The sequence below is a fragment of the Molothrus ater genome, chromosome W, assembly GCF_012460135.2.
Source record: "Molothrus ater isolate BHLD 08-10-18 breed brown headed cowbird chromosome W, BPBGC_Mater_1.1, whole genome shotgun sequence".
Classification (NCBI taxonomy): Eukaryota; Metazoa; Chordata; class Aves; order Passeriformes; family Icteridae; genus Molothrus; species Molothrus ater.
Window position 1 is genome coordinate 5,353,678 of NC_050510.2, and position 22,246 is coordinate 5,375,923.

At 46.6% G+C, this 22,246-nt stretch overlaps 1 long non-coding RNA gene across 1 annotated transcript; it reads right to left on the minus strand.

The window, feature by feature from the left end:
* Positions 1 to 15,567: 15,567 nt before the first annotated feature.
* Positions 15,568 to 20,229, minus strand: LOC118701500 (uncharacterized). Its single transcript, XR_004982533.1, has 2 exons — positions 20,144 to 20,229; positions 15,568 to 18,834 (listed from the first exon to the last, which is right to left on the minus strand). It is a non-coding gene; the product is annotated as an uncharacterized LOC118701500 (long non-coding RNA).
* Positions 20,230 to 22,246: the final 2,017 nt, after the last annotated feature.

Genomic DNA, 22,246 nt, shown 5'->3' on the forward strand with positions numbered 1-22,246 from the left:
ACGTCACCCTAGGACATTCCACCCCTTATCCCCATATCATCAACATACTACCACACATATCATTCTCATCCCACAATCAGATCTCCCTGTGGTACACATCGTGTTGTTCCATCTCTTTGCATTATCCACCATGTGCAACCTGGTCCCTGAGCAAAGACAACCCCACGAATGGGTTTGTCTGTACTCGAGGCAGGATTGACCCACACATTCTTCCCTAACAAACCTCTGACACGTACCACTGGGACTTTATCTCCATCTGTTACATTCAGGGACTCAGACTGGGCAGGACCTGCTCGGTTGGTGGAACCTCGGGTGTTAACTAACCAGGTGGCCTTCGCTAAATGCTGCTCCCAATTTTTGAAAGATCCCCCACCCAAAGCTTTCAGCTGGGTTTTTAGTAGTCCATTGTACCTCTCCACTTTGCCTGCAGCTGGTGCATGGTAGGGGATATGGTACACCCACTCAATGCCATGTTCGCTAGCCCAGGTGTTGATAAGGCTGTTCTTGAAATGAGTCCCATTGTCTGACTCAATCCTCTCAGGGGTACCATGTCTCCACAGGATTTGCTTTTCCAGGCCCAGGATGGTGTTCCGGGCAGTAGCATGAGACACAGGGTAGGTTTCCAACCATCCAGTGGTGGCTTCCACCATGGTCAGCACGTAGCGCTTGCCCTGGCGTGTCTGGGGCAGTGTGATGTAGTCAATCTGCCAGGCCTCCCCATACTTGTACTTGGACCATCGCCCGCCATACCATAGGGGCTTCACCCGCTTGGCCTGCTTGATGGCAGCACACGTCTCACAGTCATGGATAACCTGTGAAATACTGTCCATGGTTAGATCCACCCCTCGGTCTCGTGCCCACTTATAGGTGGCATCTCTGCCCTGATGGCCTGAGGCATCATGGGCCCATCGAGCTAGGAATAACTCTCCCTTGTGTTCCCAATCTAGGTCTATCTTTGACACCCCTATCTTTGCTGCCTGGTCTACCTGCTCATTGTTTTGGTGCTCCTCATTGGCTCTACTCTTGGGGACATGGGCATCTACATGGCGGACTTTCACAGGTAGCCTCCCTACCCTGGTGGCAATGTCTTTCCACTCATCAGCAGCCCAAATTGGTTTTCCTCTACGCTGCCAGTTAGCCTTTTTCCACCTCTCCAGCCATCCCCACAGAGCATTGGCTACCATCCATGAATCAGTGTAGAGGTAGAGCTTTGGCCATTTCTCTCTTTCTGCAATGTCCAGGGCCAGTTGAACGGCTTTGAGTTCTGCAAGTTGACTGGATCCACCTTCTCCTTCAGTAGCTTGTGCAACCTGTCGTGTGGGGCTCCATACGGCTGCTTTCCACTTCCGGTTCATCCCTAAGATGCGACAGGAACCATCAGTGAAAAGAGCATAGCGTGTTTCCTCTGGGGGCAGTTGGTTATATGGAGGAGCCTCTTCAGCCCGTGTCACTGGTTCTTGTTCTTCATCTGTGACACCAAAATTCTCACCTTCGGGCCAATTTGTAATTACCTCCAAAATCCCAGGGCGATTCAGTTTACCTATATGGGCGCGCTGAGTGATAAGAGCAATCCACTTGCTCCAGGTGGCACTGGTGGCATGGTGAGTGGAAGGAACCTTGCCTTTGAACATCCACCCCAGCACCGGTAGTCGGGGTGCCAGGAGGAGTTGCGCTTCTGTACCAATCACCTCTGAGGCGGCTTGGACTCCTTCATAGGCTGCCAAGATTTCCTTCTCTGTGGGAGTGTAGTTGGCCTCAGAGCCTCTGTAGCCTCGACTCCAAAATCCCAGTGGTCGACCCCGAGTCTCCCCAGGCACCTTCTGCCAAAGGCTCCAGGACAAGCCATGGTTCCCGGCTGCAGAATAGAGCATGTTCTTCACATCTGGTCCCGTCCTAACTGGGCCAAGAGCTACTGCATGAGCGATCTCCTGCTTGATCTGGACAAAGGCCTGTTGCTGCTCAGGGCCCCAGTGGAAAGTGTTCTTCTTGCGGGTGACCAGGTAAAGAGGGCTCACGATCTGACTATACTCAGGAATGTGCATCCTCCAAAAGCCTATGGCACCTAGGAAAACTTGTGTCTCTTTCTTATTGGTGGGTGGAGACATTGCTGTGATCTTGTTGATGACGTCTGTAGGAATCTGACGCCGTCCATCTTGCCACTTCACTCCCAGGAACTGAATCTCACGAGCTGGTCCCTTTACCTTGCTCTTTTTAATGGCGAAACCAGCTCCCAGGAGGATTTGGATGACTTCCTTCCCTTTCTCAAACACTTCCGCAGCTGTGTTCCCCCACACAATGATGTCATCAATATATTGCAGATGTTCTGGAGCCTCACCCCTTTCTAGTGCAGTCTGGATCAGTCCATGGCAGATGGTAGGACTGTGCTTCCACCCCTGGGGCAGTCGGTTCCAGGTATACTGCACTCCCCTCCACGTGAAAGCAAACTGAGGCCTGCATTCTGCTGCCAGAGGAATGGAGAAAAATGCATTGGCAATGTCTATAGTGGCGTACCACCTCGCTGCCTTGGACTCAAGCTCGTATTGGAGCTCTAATATGTCTGGCACGGCAGCACTCAGTGGTGGAGTCACCTCATTCAATGCGCGGTAGTCCACAGTCAATCTCCATTCTCCTTCAGATTTTCGCACAGGCCAAATGGGGCTGTTGAAGGGTGAGTGGGTCTTGCTGACCACCCCTTGGCTCTCCAGCTCTCGGATCATCTTATGGATGGGGATCACAGCATCTCGAGTAGTTCTATACTGCCGTCGATGCACTGTGGAGGTGGCAATTGGCACTCGTTGCTCTTCTCCCATCAGACATCCTACTGCAGATGGATTCTCAGACAGCCCAGGCAAGGTGTTCAATTGCTGGATGCCCTCTGTCTCTACAGCAGCTATCCCAAATGCCCACTTGAGTCCTTTTGGGTCTTTGAAATACCCACTTCGAAGGCAGTCTATGCCCAAAATACATGGGGCCTCTGGGCCAGTCACAATAGGATGTTTCTTCCACTCATTCCCAGTGAGGCTCACATCAGCTTCCACCAAAGTGAAATCCTGGGATCCCCCTGTCACTCCAGCAATAGAAACAGACTCTGTCCCCACATGTCTCGACGGAATTAATGTACATTGCGCGCCAGTATCAACCAAAGCTTTATACTCTTGTGGTTCTGATGTGCCAGGCCAACGAATCCACACAGACCAGAAAACACGATTTTCCCTGGCCTCTACCTGGCTAGAGGCAGGGCCCCTCTAAGCCTGGTTATCCTTCTTTCCCTGGGCATATGTCTTGGATGTTCCTTCAAGGGGATCAAACGTGGCATCATCAGCATCATACCTGGTGGTTCGGCTACGGGCAACTGGAGCTGCTTCCTTCCTGGTGGCTTCCTTCAATTCACGCACCCGTCGTGCCAGAACAGCAGTAGGTTTTCCATCCCACCTCCTCATATTTTCTCCACAGTCACGCAGGTAGAACCACAGCTCTGTTCGTGGGGTGTACCTTCTCTGGCCATCTGGGGAACGTCTGCCTTGGATACCAGAACCTCTGATCTGTACTGCCGAGATTTGGAGAAGGTCTTCTTTAATCTCCTCTCTGAGCTTCTTATGATTCTCCTCTATCTTATCCTCTAAGTTCTGCAGACGTGTTTCTACCGCTGCAATTCTGGCATGTGTTGGGCCATGCACAGCATCTGCATATGCTCGGAGCTTCCTTGCCATATCCAGCACAGTCTCATCCCTCTCATCCCGCTTCATTATGGCTAGGGCAGAAGCATATTCGTGTGGCCCAAGTCGCACAAGTTTCCGCCACATCACAGACGTGCATGGCACCAAGTCTGGGTTCCTAGTTGTCACATCATCTGAGAAGATAATCTCTGCCACTGCCATCTCTCTCAGGCGTTGGATCCCTTGCTCTATGGTCTTCCACTGTGTCTGTTGCATATAAAGATCATCTGCACACAGGTATCTTTGTGCAACACTTTCCAAGACCCATGCCCAGAGGCTCTGAGGGTTTGCCCCCCTCATCATTCCTTGGTCAATGACAGGATCATGTGATAGGGATCCCAAATGCCTCGCTTCTGTGCCATCCAGAATTGTAGCCTCGCCTGCAGCATCCCAGAGACGGACTAACCAACCAATTATAGATTCATCAGGTCGTCGGGTGTAATCCTTCCGTAAGCCACGAAGGTCCTTCAGGGAAAAGGACTCAATATTTGCATCTGGTCTTGCACCTGCTGCTTTGACTCCTGATTTTATGTCAGGAGGCATTGAGGTTCCTTCTGCTGCATCATCATCATCATCATCATCCACTGGTCGATTGGTCTTGTCCGTGCATTTCCCACTTCTGGTACTGGTAGCAACAGCCATTGGTTTAGCTGCTGGCTTCGAGCCTGGGCTGTTGGCTGTAGCCTGAGTGACTGGGATAGCTGATTTATCTCCCTGCCCCCCTGCCTCCGTCTGCTGTCCTACAGTCTCCAACAGAGTGCGATAAGCATATGCCAGGGCCCAGCTCACTGCAATGACCTTTCTCTCCTTAGGCTCATCCTGGTATTTCTCTTTCAGATATTTCCCCACCTCAGCTGGGTTCTGAATTTGTTTATGGGGAAAATCCCAGACTATAGGGTCGGAGAATTCCTTCAGGATGTGGCCCATTTCCTCCCATTTCCCACACCACTCAGGATGTTTCACACCTGGGTCTACTCCTGAGTCAGGGGTCTCATCAGCCCGTCTAGAAATCTCAGCCCTCATTCTGGAGAGACAGCAGACTGTATAGAAGAAGGTTACCAGATTGAATACAAGAAAGATGGTTTCTCTAACATTCAGGGGAAACTGAACATCCTTCACTACTGATGCAACCAATTCATAGGAGAAGAAGGAAAGCAAAGGCTGAAAAGCCTCATTCCCTACTGCTCCTCCTCTAACAAACTGGACGAATAACCATAACCAAGAACCATTCATATCTGGAGCAGACCCCAACATGTTTATAAACTTCTTGCACATCATTGCCATCAAGCCCAGCAGGATAGCTATTCTGGTCACTGCCCCTCTGCTGTAAAAACTACGTATGAGGGACAATACTAGAACTATTTCAGGATAGGAAAATAAACCTAGGGACCACAGAGGTATTAAAATCTCGAAAAACCCTAGGGACCAGAAGCACATGCAAGCCTTCACCCCAACACTCATCATGAATTCAAAAAGCATGGCTATTAACTGCTTCAAACAAACAGAGTAATGGCAAACAAAATACCCTCAAAACAGGGTTTTTCCACTCACTCTCTCGAGCCCAGCGTTGGGCGCCAAAATTTGTCGAGGTTTAGGGCAAATTTGGAGGAGAATTTCTAAATTAGGGCTCCTCCAGTAAGCAAACCCACACAGCCCCTCCCCCCAACCGGTTCGGGAAGGATTCCTCGGAGAGGAGTGGAAAGAACCTGTTTATTTAACAGGCACAGCACCCCCCAGCACACAAAATGAACAATACCAGATGACACCGCTCTGAAACAGATGACAAATTCAGAAAGTCTCTCTGGGGGTAGTCACTGTGTTCTCAGTCCCTCCGGCGCCGGGGCTGCTGCTGCAGCCCACAAGGTGCAGGATCTTGGTGTTTCTCAGGTCCCAGTCCGGAGCAGGTTCGAAATGATCAGAAAAAGGAAAGGAGAAACCGTCCAGGAAGAAATTGGACAGTCTAGCTGAACTAGCTAAAGAGCCAAAACCAAAAAAAAACTGCAGTCTCTGTGTCCCGCCAGGCTGATAAGAAAACCAAAACAAAACTTTCCCTCTTCAGAGCCGGTCTTAAAGGTACAGAACATGATATCCAACATTAACAGAACACATGAATGGGGATACAAGCATCCTAACGTCACCCTAGGACAGGTACCCCTAACAATGGTAAGTGTAATTGTTGTACTTCACCACACAGCCAACAATCTCTTATTCCAGTATCATTAGCTATTGCCTCAAGCAAAGCTACATACTTATTTACATTAAAAGCTGCTACAATCTGCCAAAAAGCAACAAAGCATAAAAAAGTATTCACAATTTATGTCTGAGTTTCAGCTTCAGTCCATTGTTATCAATGGTTGTTACTGTCCAAGGTGCAACAGGAGATTTCTTCACTCAGGTAATAGTGAATCCAAGTAGGTTTTTTTCTCACACGAATTGCAGTGAAGGTTGTCAGGAGGACTTGGAATTGTCTGTCCCACTTCTCCTGTAGAGGATCACCTGAAAAATTCTTAACATACACCCAGTCACCAGGATCAATTGTGTGCAATTTATGATCTGGTTGCTTAGGTCGGTTTTCAAATACAGTGTTATACTTCTTATGCAACTGAGTGTTAATGGCTTTTAAGTATTCATAAATATATTGATTACCAACCTGGGCCAGGTTTTCATCATGAGTGGCATTTAACCCATAAGATCAACCATACCAAATTTCAAATGGGCTAATCTTTTCTTTTGATCTTGGCTTTACCCTGAATTTGATGAGGGCAATGGGTAATGCCTGGTACCAGTACAAATTTGTCTCTTGACAGATCTTAGCTATTTGTTGTTCAAGCACATGGTTCATTTTCTCTACTTGACCACTAGCTTGTGGCTTGTAAGGAATATGGAGTTGTCACTCAATTCCCAAGGCCTTGCTGACAGCTTGTACAATTTGTGCACAAAAATGTGATCATCTCTCAGAGGATATTTCCCTAGGTACACAAAAGCTAGGTATGATCTCATTCAACAGTATTTTTATTACTTCTCTAGCTTTATTTGTCCTACAAGGGAACGCTTCTGGCCACCCAGAGAAAGTATCAGTAAGTACCAGCAAATATCAAAAAACCCCCTTTCTTGGGAGTTCAGAAAAGTCTGTCTGCCACGAGTCTCCAGGAAAAGCTCTTCTGCTAATAACCTCTTGTTCTAGCTTAACTGTTGTATTTGGATTATTTTTTAAACAAGTGACATTGTGATGTTACTTCATTAACAATGTCTTGCAAGCCTGGGCCTGCAATTCGTTCCCTTAAGTATTGATGCAAGCGTTCTGTTCCCCAGTAGGTTTTATCATGTTTAGATTTTGCATGATGTCACATTAACTTTTCTGGTATTATTATTTTACATGTTTTTAATTGTCCTCAACCATTGTCTAAAAGTTTTCCTTTCGTTTCATTAATCCATTTATAATCAGAGGGTTGGTATTTTACAGGCTGCTTAGTTGATACTACAGTAGGTATTAAAGCTGCCACAATTGGTTAATTTTTTTTATCAGCAATTTTAGCTTCATAATCTGCAAATTTGTTACCTGCTTCCAGGAGGGTGTTACCTTTAGAGTGCCCTCAGTAATGTATAATTGTCACTTGCAATGGGAGTTTTATCGCCTCGAGGAGCCCGAGGATTTTGGTTCCATATTTGGCAATCTTCTTTTGTGCAGTCAGGAGTTCTCTTTTCTTCTATATGCCCATGGGCATGAAAAATTCCATAAGCATATTTGGAATCAGTCCAAATATTAGCTTTTTTTCCTTTTGCCAGTTCTAATGCTCAAGTGAGGGCTATCAGCTAAGCCTTTTGTGCTGAGGTTCCTGCTGGTAATGATGCCTTGTGAAGGCTGACCTAGAACAAAGACTAGACAGAGCTAAAGAATAAAGTAGGTATTTATTAGAAGACCTCAATGGATACACCGTGGGCAGCACAAGACCCCAGCCAGGGCTACACCTAAGTTGAACCCAAAATAGTCACAAAATGGGCGACCGGTCACAGGGTCTCACAATTTTATAAGTTTTGGTTCATTAGTATATTGGAGTTAATGGCCCAATTATAGCTTTAGCTTAAGAAGTCCCATCCTTCTTGTTTTTCTCTCTTCAGTCCACCGTTGTTTATGCTCTTGGGTCTGAGATTTGGATCAGTTGTCTTTGGTTCCCAGCTAGAGAAGGAATTGTTTTGTCTACCTTCTCTGTGAAGAGAGCTTACTATCCCCTAATATGCAGCTATGCAGCTCAGACCTACACATGAAAATAGTACAGAATCCAAAAAATATAAAAGCTAAAACCTGAGGCATAACTATTATTATAAAATTCTGTTTTTCACACTGGCCATATTATAGCAGAAAAGGACTTTTTTGATTGCTTGATTGCTTGTTTTTTTTTTTTTCTCCTGCTTGTGTTTGCCCAAGAGGTTTCAAAACTGTTCGCTCTGATCTGGTAATTGCTGCATAGGCTGTGCCAGCAGGTGGTCAAGGTGGTGCTGGTGACCTCTACCACTCTGAACCCTATTTTTCTATGACTCCAACACACTCCACACAGGGCTGGGATGGAAACTCCTCCAGAGATGAACTGATGCTGAGAACAACTGCCAGCTGCAGTTTGTTGTGCTGAGAGTGTGACACTGCAACACTGGAAGCATCCCCGTCTGCCAGCAGCCTTTGTGGAGGTGTCATTTCAGACATCCCCATCTCTAAGAAGGCTGAAACCAGACTGTTTTTCCACTGGGCCCTCACTTTCTCCTGATGAGTGTGTCTTGGTTTAAGACAATTTAAAGGGTGAACACGCCAAAATGAGTTACCTCCCCTTTTAGTTTTAACCACTCCCTTTCACCAATAAGGAGAGACAAAGTTGAGAAGATATAAGAGAAAAAATAACAGTTTACTAAAAAATGAAGCGGCAACAACCAAGATAGCAGTAATAATCACTAGATACAAAGGTTCTGAATCCCATGGACTCCCTGGGAACAAAGAAAAACAAGATGACAGAGAAGCCTCTCCTCCATTATGGCGGCCTCCATAGATGACTGGGTGGCCCAGGGGACAAAGATAAGATAGTAGTGAAGCCCCCTTCTTCCTACCACATGATGGAGAGAGAGAACAAAGGAAAGAAAATGCCCCAACACAGTAACTGAACCTCTACGATTACAAAACTCCCTCTTCCCCCAAACAACACTCAGTGGGGAACAAGGACAAAACAAAAGAAACCTGGAGAAGTATTCCTGTCCAAAACCAGTCAAATACAAGCAAGCCATTTGCTCCACACCACCTGACAGGGGCTCTTCTGGTGGCAGCAACTCTGTCCACAGTGGTAGCTGCAACTGGGACAGAGGCTGGAACTTGTGGAGAGAGGGAGAGTGCTGGCATAGCTGTCCTGAATGGCAGCAGTGAAAAAAGGTCCAAAGAAGATGTCCTCCCTGGCTCTTTAGAGGAAGTTGCCCCCAGCAACTGTGGCCAAAAAGGTGTTATGAAATTCTCAAAATCTCAGAGATAAACTGATTTGCCGAAGCAAACAAACTCCACAACTTTTGTGAAAGTTGTAAAGCCGGTATGTTTATTACAGCGCTATGCACATGTGGGGATTGTTCCCCTTAAAATGACATGCGTACCTCTGGGAACTCCAGATCTTTTTTTATCTCCTTCTTTAATACACATGCATGCAATTTCACAATAGGTTCATACATATTCATTCTACTGATTTAACGTGACATTTGCCGCTAGTGTTTTCTTTATCAGAAAGAATTCCTGGGTCATTCTGCCCTGTTTCCTGCAGTAGCCTCTCCGTCTGTTTCAGAGTTCAGGGGGCCCTCCCTTACCTCTGTCCTTCAGCTGAAGCAGTTTCTTAGAGCATAGGCTTTTTGCGAGAACAGGCAGTCAGACTGAACGGCTATGTTTGCAAGCTACAAACTTAATTCAAAGATGTACATTTCACGTAAATCAAAATGGATTTCTACTCTGGAAAATTTCCACTCTGTCTCAAAACAAAGAAAGGCTTCTGTCTCCTGCTGCCTTGACTCAGAGATCCTGCCCCAGTCAACATTCTTGGCAGCCCAGTGAGAATAAAAGAACTTTGTGTGCCTGTTCCTTGCCTCTGAAAGGGACCTCCTGAACTCCCTGCCTCTGTGAATCTGGGGTAAAACACACTGGTTCTGCTTCCAGCCCCTGGTTTCTAAAGGGATATTAACACAAACTGCACAGATTGATGCAAAGGAAAAATGGAATACAATACACATTTTTTGTGTCACCCAGGACAGTTTGTCTGATGAACACTTGTTCTGTGCTCCCTTTGCACCTAGGGCAAGCCTGTTGCTGCTTGCCTAAAAGTTCTTGGCACTGATTATAACAGGTGTGAGAAACGATGCTCACTTTTAAAATTTCAAAGGTTTCTTAAACCTTAACAAAAATACAACAAAGGACTGAATAAGGAAAAATTACAGCGCTGGGAGTCTCCGTGACTACCAGCCACGTGCTCGTTTTCAAAATAGATGCTATGCCTTTTATACCCTTAGCCCCTCCCAAAGTTTTGCCAGTTAACTTCTTCTCTGCCATCCATTGGTGGTGATTATTTTCTTAAATCTTGACTGGAGGTCAAGTGTTGTCATGTTGCACCTCCTAGTAACAAGCCGGCCCTCCCCAAATGCTCTGACTACCAAGGCTATTACAAGGGGGAAGAGAAAGAAGACTATGGGAGGACATATTACAATAATATCACTATACATTTACAAAACTTCTCTTAACATACACATAATATCCATCTCTTAATTGTGAGAGCCAACTATTACATTCTTCATCAATGAAGCAGAGTGGAAATTTTCCAGGGTAGAAATCCATTTTGATTTAAGTGAAATGTACATTTTTGAGTTGAGTCTGTGGTTAGAAAACATAGCTATTTAGCCTGACTGCAAAGCCTAGGCTCAGAGAAACTACTTCAGCGAAGGACAGAGATAAAGGAGGGGAGACAGAGGGTGATAGAGAGAGACAGAAAGACTGCTGTGAGAGCAGGTCAACCTGACCTAGGAATTCTTTCTGATAAAGAAGAACTAGCAGCAAATGTCACGTGAAATTCATAAAAATGAATATGTATGAATCTATTGTGAAATTGTATGCATATGTATTTGAGAGGGGTATAAAAAGAGACCTGAAGTTCCCAGAGGTACGCATGTAATTTTAGGGGAACGATTCCCACGTGCGTCCAGCACTGTAATAAACATACCGGCTTTACAACTTTCACAAAAGTTGTGGAGTTTTGATTATCTCCGCAAAACATCTATAACACAGGTCACGCTCTTCACTCTGGAATTCACTGGTGCAATTGCTCGTGTTTTAGCCAGGATGGGACTTGACATGTGACTGTCCAAGCTCTTCGCAGCTAAGGCACAAAAAAAGAAATCAAAGACTGCTGAGAAGTCTCTGGCCCTGGAGTTTGCTGTCCATGCTGGACCAAGAGATGGATTTTCCTGAATTGCTACAAAAACCCCAGCACCACCAGCAGTTTCTGAGCTTACTGAGAATCACAAGTTTATATATTGCTGGAAAGTGGCCTTGAGAAGGATTTCTATTGCTGACTGCTGAGTTTGTTAGGATTTTGGGTTTTTTGCTTGGTTGAAGATCCAAGAATTTGACCTTAGACTCCCCTCTTCAGCAGACACCAAGCACTGAGCAAAGTCATCCCCACAGACTTGCATGGGACACCATGTTGTTCTGTGGGTTCCTCAATCTCTCCCCACCAAAATTTTTAAGAACTGTATGCTGTCCCAGCCAACCAGACCTGCCTGTGTTTGAGAGACTCTCCATCAGGAGCCCACATTTGTATATCCTCTGATGAATTAGCTTTTTCCTGTTCCTTTGGCCTCAGTGGGAACTGCATTATAACCTTTTCTGTGATGTATCCCCTGGCCCCATTCACATACCTGATAAGACAAGCAGAGAGAGCTTCAGGTTCTTTAAGAGATATCCACTGAATGTATGAACTAGCCTAAAAGGATTTTGGAGGCTGTACAGGTCTTAATATTAAGTTTCATGGGCCGAATTTTTATCTTTTTGGCATATCTGTCTGTCTTGGGGGTGGCTTATAATGATAAAGTATCCCATGATTATTTGTGGCCCAAAATTGTCATTGTATCTTTAAGTTTTCACAGCTGAGAATTTTGTGTGTGTAGCGAGAGAAGTGTTTGCCTTGATGTGCACAAAAAAACCTGCTGAGACAACCCTTCTAGCCCTTTGTGGTGTGTTGGGTCAGAGAGAAGAGGAGCGGCAGTCACAGCCATCTTGGGAGGATGTGTGCATTCTCACCTGGGGTGGCAGGAAGAGTTTTGGAGGCACCACACTGCAGAGAAGCTGCCCCCCCAAGCTCCAGCGGATACACTCAATTTTGACAACCTCTACCTCTATGAAAACGAGTTCATCTCTGTGAGGTTTTTTTTTCCAGCCCCTGGATCTGGAGGTACCCCGTCAAGAGATAAGAGTCCAAGCTGCTCTGGTCCAAGCCACCATTAGCCTTCCTTCTGCTGGGGGATCAGGGATTCAGCAGTGTGGTTGCCATGGCAGTTTTTGTGGGCTTGGCTCCAGGATTTCCTTGCACTGCCTTCTCAGCACTGCAAGCCCTGCCCATCTTCCCAGCATGTTCCAGCTGTCCTGGGTGGTGCCAAAGACCAACCACTGCTTGAGTAAGTGCCTGGGGGAGTTTCCCCTTCCTCCCCTCTCTCCGAACTACCATCACCATCTGGGGAGGTTCCAAGCTCACATTGGAGTGCCTCCTGCTGGCCACGAGTGAACCATTGCATTGTTCCTGCCTTGCCTGAGCCCACTAGCATCCCCTGCTTGCTGTGAGGGAGTAATTGCAGCCTTCACCTCACCAGAGCTGTCTGCACCCCCTGCCAGTTGTTGTCATAACTACACCAAACGGGAAAACCTAGTGCTTAGCGGGTAGGAAACTTCTGGTATTGTTTTGTTGTTTGTTCTGTCTTGTTAGATTTTTTTTTTTCTAGTAAAGAACTGTTATTCCTTTTCATATATTTTTGCCAGGAAGCCTTGCAATTTCAAAGTTACAATAATTTGGAGGAAGGTGTCATCTTTCCATTCTAGGAAGGTTCCCACCTTCCTTGGCAGACATTTGTCTTTTAAACCAAGACACTGTCCCTTCTCTTAATACCCTTTGCCAAAAATCATTATTCATCTAAAACACTTTAATTTCCTCAAGGTTGTATAATCAGTATTGCCAGGTCCTACTGATTTGCAGAAAAACTCTACAACTTGTAAAAGTTGTGAAATAGGTATGTATCTTTATTCAGCACCGGGCACATGCAGGATCTCTCCTCAAAGAACATGTAGCACCTCCTGAGTCCAGACCTCTCTTTGTCCCCTAACCTGTTACATATGCATTAAGTTTCACAATAGGTCTATGCATATTCATTTACTAGCCTTGGTTCGCATTACAATTAGTCTTTATCAGTCCTTTCAATGAGGACTCTTTGGTCTCTGTCCATCTCCCTGGTATCTTGGCAGCCTCAGTTTTGGTTTGCTTCTCATTTCAAGGTCCAAGGGGGCCCTCTTATCTCCCTCCAGCTTGGAAGCACACATTCTTTTCACCTTGTTTGGCGAAGTTTTGCATTGTCTTGTCTACATTTGCGAGCACAATAAGTTAACAGACTAAACAAGTTAAAACAACACACTTCATCTATGAGAAATTGATTTCTAACCTCATGTCTCACTACAGGGACTAATAGTGGATAATAGCTTCTGGGACTGTGCTAAAGTCTATGGGGTCACTAGTGAAATAAGGTCTGATTTGGTATAAATAGGGACTTTGCCCTGGATTTGCCAAGATGAAATGTGTGATGTCCATGTATAATTGTTTTAACCGATCTCTGGATTGTATTGATCATGGATCATTCTGTTGTGTGGCCTTGTTGAAGGCACAAGACCAAGGAAGCAATGCCAGACACCAGACATATCACCAGACAGCAAAGCCCATGTGACTGCCACCCACTCAATTAACTTCTATTCTTCTTCATGACATTGATGACAAAAGATGCACATCTCCAGGGAATGAGCTCTCCACTTTTCCTGACCCATCTGAGAATTATAGAACTCAGAAAGTGTCTTACAATAGGGTCTTCTCAAATAAAAGCCAACTTGGAACTAAAGATTAAAAGGAATCAGTCATGAAAGACTGAAGATTTCATCTGGCAGAGCAAAAATGAAGCACATGTTCCCTCCTGGAACAGGCCTCTCATCTCTCATGCACTAACGAGCATGAATGAGTATCACTGTTGCCCACCTAAAGCATGAAAAGCTATCAAATGAAATACTCTATTTTTGTCAGTCATACCCATACCTTGTAAACCACTTTATGTAGGAAACCAACTTTACACTGCACAAAGCTCTACCTATCGGTGAAATTTCACCCGACTGGTGGGAGGAATGATGCATCTGACTCCACTGATATCAGAAGGCTAATTAATTACTTTATTATACTATATTATTCTATACTATATTACACTATTATACACATCATCTAAACTGAAACTGCACAAGCACTCAACAAAATCTTGTGACTGTCTCCTGACTGACAGTCTGGACACGTGCTTGGCCCTGATAGGCTGAGGAAACAAAACACCATCACTTTGGGTAAACAATCTCTATATTGCATTCTACTTTGGCACAACACAGGAACAGCAAATGAGATAAAAATTGTTCTGATCATTCTCTTCTCTGCTTCTCTCACTGCTTCTCTCAGGTTCAGAGAATGTGAATCCCACATCTATCCATCTGGACGATGTTGTCATTTCCATGGTAACTAAAGTACCTCAAAGGCAAAAGAACAGATGGAGACTGGAGAAAAATAATCTAAGGACCAAAAGTGAACATATGCAGTGCAAGAAAAAATATTAAGCTGTGGCTAGCTGTTAGGTTTATTATCACTTGCAAAAGGAAACCTTCATAAACTCAGTAATGCCTCTGCGGTAAGGAGTAGCACAATCAAATCAGCTGTGTGACAATACCAATCTCATGGCAGCCCATATTCCCTCTCCCTTTCCCCTAAACAAATTTTAAAAAATAATTGTCATTGCTCTCTTACTGATTTAATTTGGTTTAAGGAAAACAGCAGCCAGAACCAGCAGAAAGAATGTAACTGGTCGCTTGCTTGACTGCCAATTGCATGTCTTCAAGATCAAAGTCTCCAGGAGGGAGCAAGGAGTATGTGGTTGTCTCTCCCCAACACAGGCTGAAGTATTGAGGGGAGCAAAACTGCACATATACAATGAATCATGATTTTAAAGGGTTAAGATTTTAGCCGAGAGTTAGAACCAATTCATATTGAAGTTAGATACACCAACGATAGGTTAATGATTATTAGATGCTTAAACTAAAGCTAATTGTTATATTATGAGCTCATTTGTAAAAAGAAGTGGAGCAAGTGAACCATTATAGGAACATATTGAAACCAGTAGAACAATGCCCAGCACCTGGACTCTGTCAATCCATCATGAAGCAGGGGGCCTTGGATCATGCCAGAGGGTCATAGAGACCTGATGAAGACCTTCCTGACTTCATCCCTGGGACCACTGACCCAATTCGAGACCACCGACCCAATTCAAGAGAAGAATTGCGCACGCGTGAAGGACTAATAACCTCATTTTAATACAAAGAGGGGATGGGAGGTGCTGGGGTTATGCATATGTGTAAAAAGTACATATTACATGATTGGGTCTTCGCAGATGTTAAAAAGGAATGCTCTATGTGTTATGTTGTATTAATTAGTAGTACTGTATTTTTTTAAGTAGTGTGTTGTCGCTATAGAGCACGACATAGTACAAAAGTACACGACTCCATCAAAAGGGTGCAAGAGAGAAATTTATTAAACCAATGTAGCTTTCATAGTTCTTCCAGATATTTACACCCATCTAACACATATACAATGCCCATTGGCCATAAAAGAGAAACAAAGTTCCCAGCAGGCGACCAGGGAGCCACGTCACTCTGCAAGCCAGCCAGAGTCATATCTCTCAACTTTCTCTCCTTCCTCTGGTCTCCATGGTAATGACCTTGGTGTTCCTTCAGGAGAGATATAGGGCTTCTCCTTATCTTCAGGAGGCCCTGCTAGCTCACAAGGACAGCACAGAATGTCTTTCCCACAGTGTGTAAATATAGTTTTAGGCTATAACATAATATTAAAATAGAAACTATGTGATGTAAGATACTTTTTTAAAGTAGCTCAAGAAAGGGATGAGATAATCAAGAAATTCTTCGCACAGAGATAACAGCAACAAGACACCAAAATCCCCAAGAGAAGAATTATTACTTCCTTATCAGAAAAGACCAATTTTCTTCCATCTCCTTCCCGCCTGTGAGGAGCCAACAGTATTAAGGGGGAGAAGTTGACAATAACCAGACAACACCCTTTGTTTGAAAAGAATTTATACATCATGTATGAGATATATGAATATGCAACAGGCTATTGCTTTTAAGGGTTAATCCTTTGTTAGCGGGTGTGCTTTTTGAGGCTTAATTGCCCTAGGAAAGCATCCAGACATCTGCATTTCTTTGCTTTTTATTGTCTTCTATTGTCCTAACTCTGATTGTCCAAATTCTTATTGCTCTAATTTTTATTACTCTTAAACTTTTAAAATTTTAAAACAAGTGATTGGCGTTTTTCACAATATGTATTATTTTGGGAAATAAATAGAAGGCAAAAATCCTTGTGTGGTGCAGTCATGCATTTCAGGGATGACTCCCCCATGCCGCCCGCCGGTGTAATAAACATATCACTTTTTAACTTTGACTAATTAGAGAGTCTTTGTCCATGATTTTTGGTTTTAACGATTCACAACCTGTAGCCCACTACATACTAAGATGTGTATTCTAGCTCCCATACTTTGGATTTATATGCAGCATTATATGAATGTCTTGGTTTGAGACAAGTTAGGAGGAAACACCCAGAAAGGAAAGTATCCTCTGGAAAAGGCAGATTTTGGCAGTCCTTCTCCCACCAGTTTGAAAGGAATTTCTTGGAGGAAAGTGAAAAATAAAGTTTATTTTACAGAGTGCATGCAGGCACAGGGAAAAAAAAAAGAATAACTGCTAATATTTAAACCTTCTCGCTGGAAGGAAAGCTGGTGGATTTTAGAGTCCTGCTTGGCTTCTCTTGAGTTCTGGAGCAGGGATGCGATGTCCCAGGGCCTCCCTGCTGGCTCCTGGCATTGGTCTGGTGTTCAGACCGGAGCAAAGCTGAACAGTCCCAGAAGAAGAAGCCACATGTGAGATTGAACTGAGGGGCGGTTCGGGTCCAATCTGGCTAGCTATGGACCTTAGCCCTTACAGTCTTACATAGAACCAAAGCAAAAGATGGAGACGGTCTTTTCTTCTTGGGAACAAAGTCCTATTTTATTTCCTAGATAGGAGTCACAAGGTGGTCCAGATGACTTCCCAGGTGAAAAAGAGGGCGGGGGTCTCCTCCTGGGGTATTTTAAGCTCGGGGAAGGGGGGGCAGAGGAAGGGGGCCAGAGCCAATGGGATACAAGTGAGGAAGGGTGAGGAGAAGGGCAAACCAGGAAGAGACCACTAACATTGAGGCTTAGGGGGGGAAGGGGAAGACCATGTGATATGATAGGATCGAAATCATGTGAACTGTGCAAATTATCAAACACCCAGTGGGAAACAACTAAATAACAATTTAGTGCAATACAACACCTCCCCCTTTTCTGTTAAAAAAAATTAAAGGAAAAGCATCGGCCAATTTCTGATACAGATTATGAATTGGTCCACCACTTATGATTGGCGGACCTGTCAGTTTGCTTTAGGTCCACAAACTCTGTGCCGTTGACTTCTGAGGTAGTGGAGATTAAACCGTTGATAGCTTTTAAAAATATGCGACGTAGAATTCTGAATGCTAACATGATTAGAAAAAGAACAACAAAAAACAACAGAATTGTCTTAATTATGGAAGCCCACCACCCCAAGAGTCCCCAGTCTTTGAACAGTCTGCGGAACCAGTCCTCGGATTCCTGCTTGACTTGTCCGATCAGGCTTTTCATTTCTCAGAGGGCTACGTGGACGTTGGATGCTTTCAATGTTAAGTTCAAGCAGCAAAGTCCTTCAAATTCCTGGCACTCATGTCCATGCAGCAGCAGGAGGAAATCTATGGCCACACAATTTTGGAGTGTGGCCTGCCTGGTAATCTCCTAGTCCTCCAGGAGGGAGCTAATGGCCATGGGTGTTAAGTTTGCCTGTTTGACTATCCAGCACTCTAGGTGACCCAATTCACCTAGAGCTTTGGCTGCTGCAACCCATGGATAGAACAGGGATACAGCGATTTGCTTTGGCTTTGCCCAATGAAAAATTTCTGAATCACAATTTGGGTCTAGATCGTCAATGCTTCTCTTCTGAATTTTGCTGACCAAATTGTTTTTTCAAGTCCATTTGCCAATCATGGTTTGGTTGGGTGTCAACAGGGACAACCGCCTGATGGTGCATGGACCTCCTAAAAGCCGAGAAGGGATTCCTGCCCATGCCCGATCCCCACAAATTAAAAACAAACCTTCAGGGAGGCTTTTGGGATGTGAATGGTATGGCTTATCTGCTGTGACACGGCTTAAAACCTTACACCACCTTCTGGCAGTGAACTCTTCTCAATACTGTAGTATGTTGTTAAAAGGTTTGGTGTTGGAAAGTGGGGTAAAGACAAAGTGTACGCAGTATGGTGCAGGAAAGGAACCCAACGGCTCTAACTCTTGGGGTTCCTGAGCAGCTCTGGGTAACTTTGGCAGCCACTCCTCTATGGGGTTCCTAATCGTTACAGCCTGCCACTGATGGATATTGTGTGGTTGTGTGATTTGGGACTTGGGTCAGGCATAGGTGTGTCAAACTTGGCTGTAAACTCTCCAGCTTGCAATGGAATCCCTACCAGGCAGGTAGACAGAGGATCTCTCGCTGCTGCAGTGGACAGGCATATATTTTCCTGTTGGAGCGTCTGTGCCAGGGTCACCCAGGTGTTTTGGCGTGACTGTGGGGCAATCCATGCAGCTGTCAGACTGCTCAGCACTAACAGGATGACAATTCGGACAGGGCTCATCTTGAGATTAGGTGGGAGGTAGCTTTTCTTCTCTGAAAGGAAAAACAAACATTTTTAAAACACATTAAAATTCAGGGTTCTGCTGGAATGTAGCTAATTCTTTTAGTAAGATTCTTCCTCCTCTTTCTGGCAGAGTCTTCTCTTTGAGGCGACGGCTGCTTGCTTCTTATCCCTGTCTGCTGGAGCTGGATTTTTGGGGACAAAAGGTTTTACCCACTTTTGGGGTATCCATCAAGGGCCTGAGGGAGTAGATACACACGCGTAGCCACGCCCCCAGGTGACGAGCTCATAAGGACTCTTGGTTTCCCAAGTTTCTGGGTCCTTAATGAGAACTGGTGGATGCTGTGACAACTTTTACCGATTGTTACTATGGAAATGCTGTACTACCGGAGGACTCATGTTTTCAAATGAACAATTAAAAAAAATGATAGTAAACAGGGTTTTGCAGATCTTTTTTTGCAGTGTCATCCACGCTGCTGAACTGCTCTGCCTAGCCAGGACTTGCTTGAGCCTATGGTGGGCATGCTCAATCACAGCTTGATTGTGGAGAGCCAGGGATCTGCGTGCGGAAGATCTCGGGCTGTACGGGTAGATAAGGAGGCCCCCCTCATCCTGCAGGCTGACCTTTGCTCTGTACCCACCCGGCCGGACGTGAGCAGAGGGAAATGACACAGACTGCCCAAGCCATAAATACCCCCTAAGACCCCTCAATAAACGCCATTTTGCTGTCCACCACATTGGTGTATGTAGCATTGGACCGAGCGACCCTGGGCCTTGGGTCACCGTGCCGGACCCCTTCGAACCAGGTCGCCACGCCGTAAGGGCAACATCTGGTGCCGAGACCCGGGAAGAAGTTGCAGCGCCCGGAGTTCGGGATTCCGCCTGGACAGGGGACCGGCGGCTGCACAGCAGGCCTAGCAGCCCCCGGACCAGCGTGGACCATGGAGGCCATAGCGAAGGTCGTAACTCAGATGCATGCCCAATGGGGGATTGATTGTAAGCTAAAAGATTTATGTCTTGCTATACCGAGACTTATTAAGCTGGGGGTGATAGAGAGCCCGGTGGGTATTCTCCATCCGGAGATATGGGATACTTGTACAAAGGTTTTAGCCGAGGAGACTATTTCCTCAGGCTCAGGGAAAGCTCTAAAGTCATGGGGCAGAGTCATGCAGGCTCTGCAGAAAGCTAGAGAAGAACAGGAGACCTGGAAAGCCGCGCAGGCTTGGTTATTAGCCACGCCGCAGTTGGGGGTGGGCGCGGCAACGCAAACCACGGAGGGATTCGATCAGATCGGCACCACGGAACCGCGAGCGCCGGATTCCCCCGAGCAGACCGCCCTACCATCAGAGGGGGGGGAACGTGCGCGGGCGTTTTGGCGGGGGTTAACGGAGGAAGCGCGGGAGGCGGCGAAATCGCGGGACCCCGACGGGGTGGATAAAAGCGCACCCCCTCCATATGCGTCTGAGAATGGCGCCGAACCGCGTATTCAGGGCGGAAAGGAAAACACGGGGGGCGGAAATGCAGTCAGCCTGCTTAACAACGCATGCGCGGGCGAGCGGGGGGACGGGGCGGCCCCCGCGGAGGAGCGTAAGACCAATCAGAGTGCTCAGTTCACTTTAGGTCCTTATAGGGCAAGGACCTCCCCCAGCAGGAGGCGGGGGGACCCCAGGGGGAGGGAACGGCCCGACCCTCGCAAGAAGGGGCGGGGCCGGAGCCCGAGAAAAAGGCAGAGCAGCCCGGAAACGTCCGGGCAGTCGACTTCCGACTCGGACTCGGACTTGAGCTCCGACCTCGAGAGGGGATCGGAAAGTTCCGACTCAGATTCCGGCTTTAACAAAAGGAGACCAGCGGCATATAAGGTCACTAGCCACAGCGCTCTTGCATGGGTGAAGGGGATACCAGAGAAAGATCGAACTCCGCTTACAGACTGGCGTAAAATAAAAATAGCGTGTGCTGAATGGACTCCGTAGGCGAAACTGGTGTTCCCGGTTCGGGTGGGGGGAGCCGGCGGGAATCAAAGGACCTATTCCCCGGTAAACCCGAAAGACGTGCAGGCAATTACTAAAGCAATTGCAGATAGGGGAATTAATTCTGCCATGGTTTCCACACTCATTGACAGCGTTTTTGGCGGGGATGACATGTTACCTTTTGATATTAAGCAGACTTGCAGAATGATTTTTGATGGGGCAGGGATGATCGTTTTTAAGCAGGAATGGGAGGATAACTGTATTAAGCAGCTGGCCCTGGTAACAGGGGCAGACCATCCACTGCACGGCTCCAGCATACAGAGGCTAATGGGCACAGACCCTACAATGATCACCCCTCAGGCACAGGCTGAGGGTTTGCGGGCACATGAGGTTATGACAACAACCCGTGCTGCCCGAGAAGCCATCCGCGTTGCTTCCAAAGTAATAGCCAAACCGTCGCCTTGGTCCACAATAAAGCAGAGTGAGAGTGAAAGCTTCACTCAGTTTGTGGATCGTTTACAAGCTGCCTTGGACTCCTCAACATTACCCTCAGAGGCAAAGGGTCCTGTGCTGGCAGAGTGCCTACGCCAGCAATGCAACTCAGCCACCAAGGACATTTTAAGATCACTGCCGCAAGGGTCTAATCTAGCTGCCATGATCAGACACGTTGCAAAGGAAGAACACCTAGCTCCCATTCAAGCAGCAGTTCACACTGCAATAACGAGTGTCATGGCATGCTTTAAGTGTGGCCAAGCTGGGCACGTGGCAACAAACTGCCCCCAGTCAGGGCGCCCACCAGCAGCTGCTCCACCACGCCAGGGGAGACCCAGGGGACCATGCTGGGCATGTGGAAAGAAAGGGCATTTAGCTAGGGAATGCAGATCCAGGCATCAGGGAAACGGGAGAGGGAGGGGGCAGCCGGGCCGTATCCAGCCTCCTCCCACTTGGAACATGCAGCGGCCCAGCTACAGCAACCCCCAATGGGGCACAGGGCTTTCATGCCCACCACCTCCACCCCCTCAGGGAGCGACCAACTTTGTCGCCCAGCCAATGGCTCAATCGAACCCATCTGCACCTCAGGAATACCAAGAACAGCTCCCTGGGGCCGAGGCCCCTGGGTGGCTTTGGCCATGAAAGCATGGGAACGGGACCCATGGGTGGCCTTCGCCGCGAAGGTGGGGAAACACCCACTGATCGTGTGGGCAGTGTGTCGTCTCCACAACAGCTCCGACGACTCGGCCATCTGCCTTCCCTTTTGGGTGGACACAGAGTCAGATGTCACCGTCATCCCAGACATACATTGGCCTCGACCATGGAAGCTAGAAGTAGCCTCCATGGTGGGCGGAATTGGAGGGCTGTCCCGAGCCCACAAGAGCACCCAACCCGTGGCAATAACCCTCTGCACCGAGAAAGGACCAGGAAGAACTATTACCCTCACTGCATATGTGATGTCGGACTGCCCACCCTTGCTAGGGAG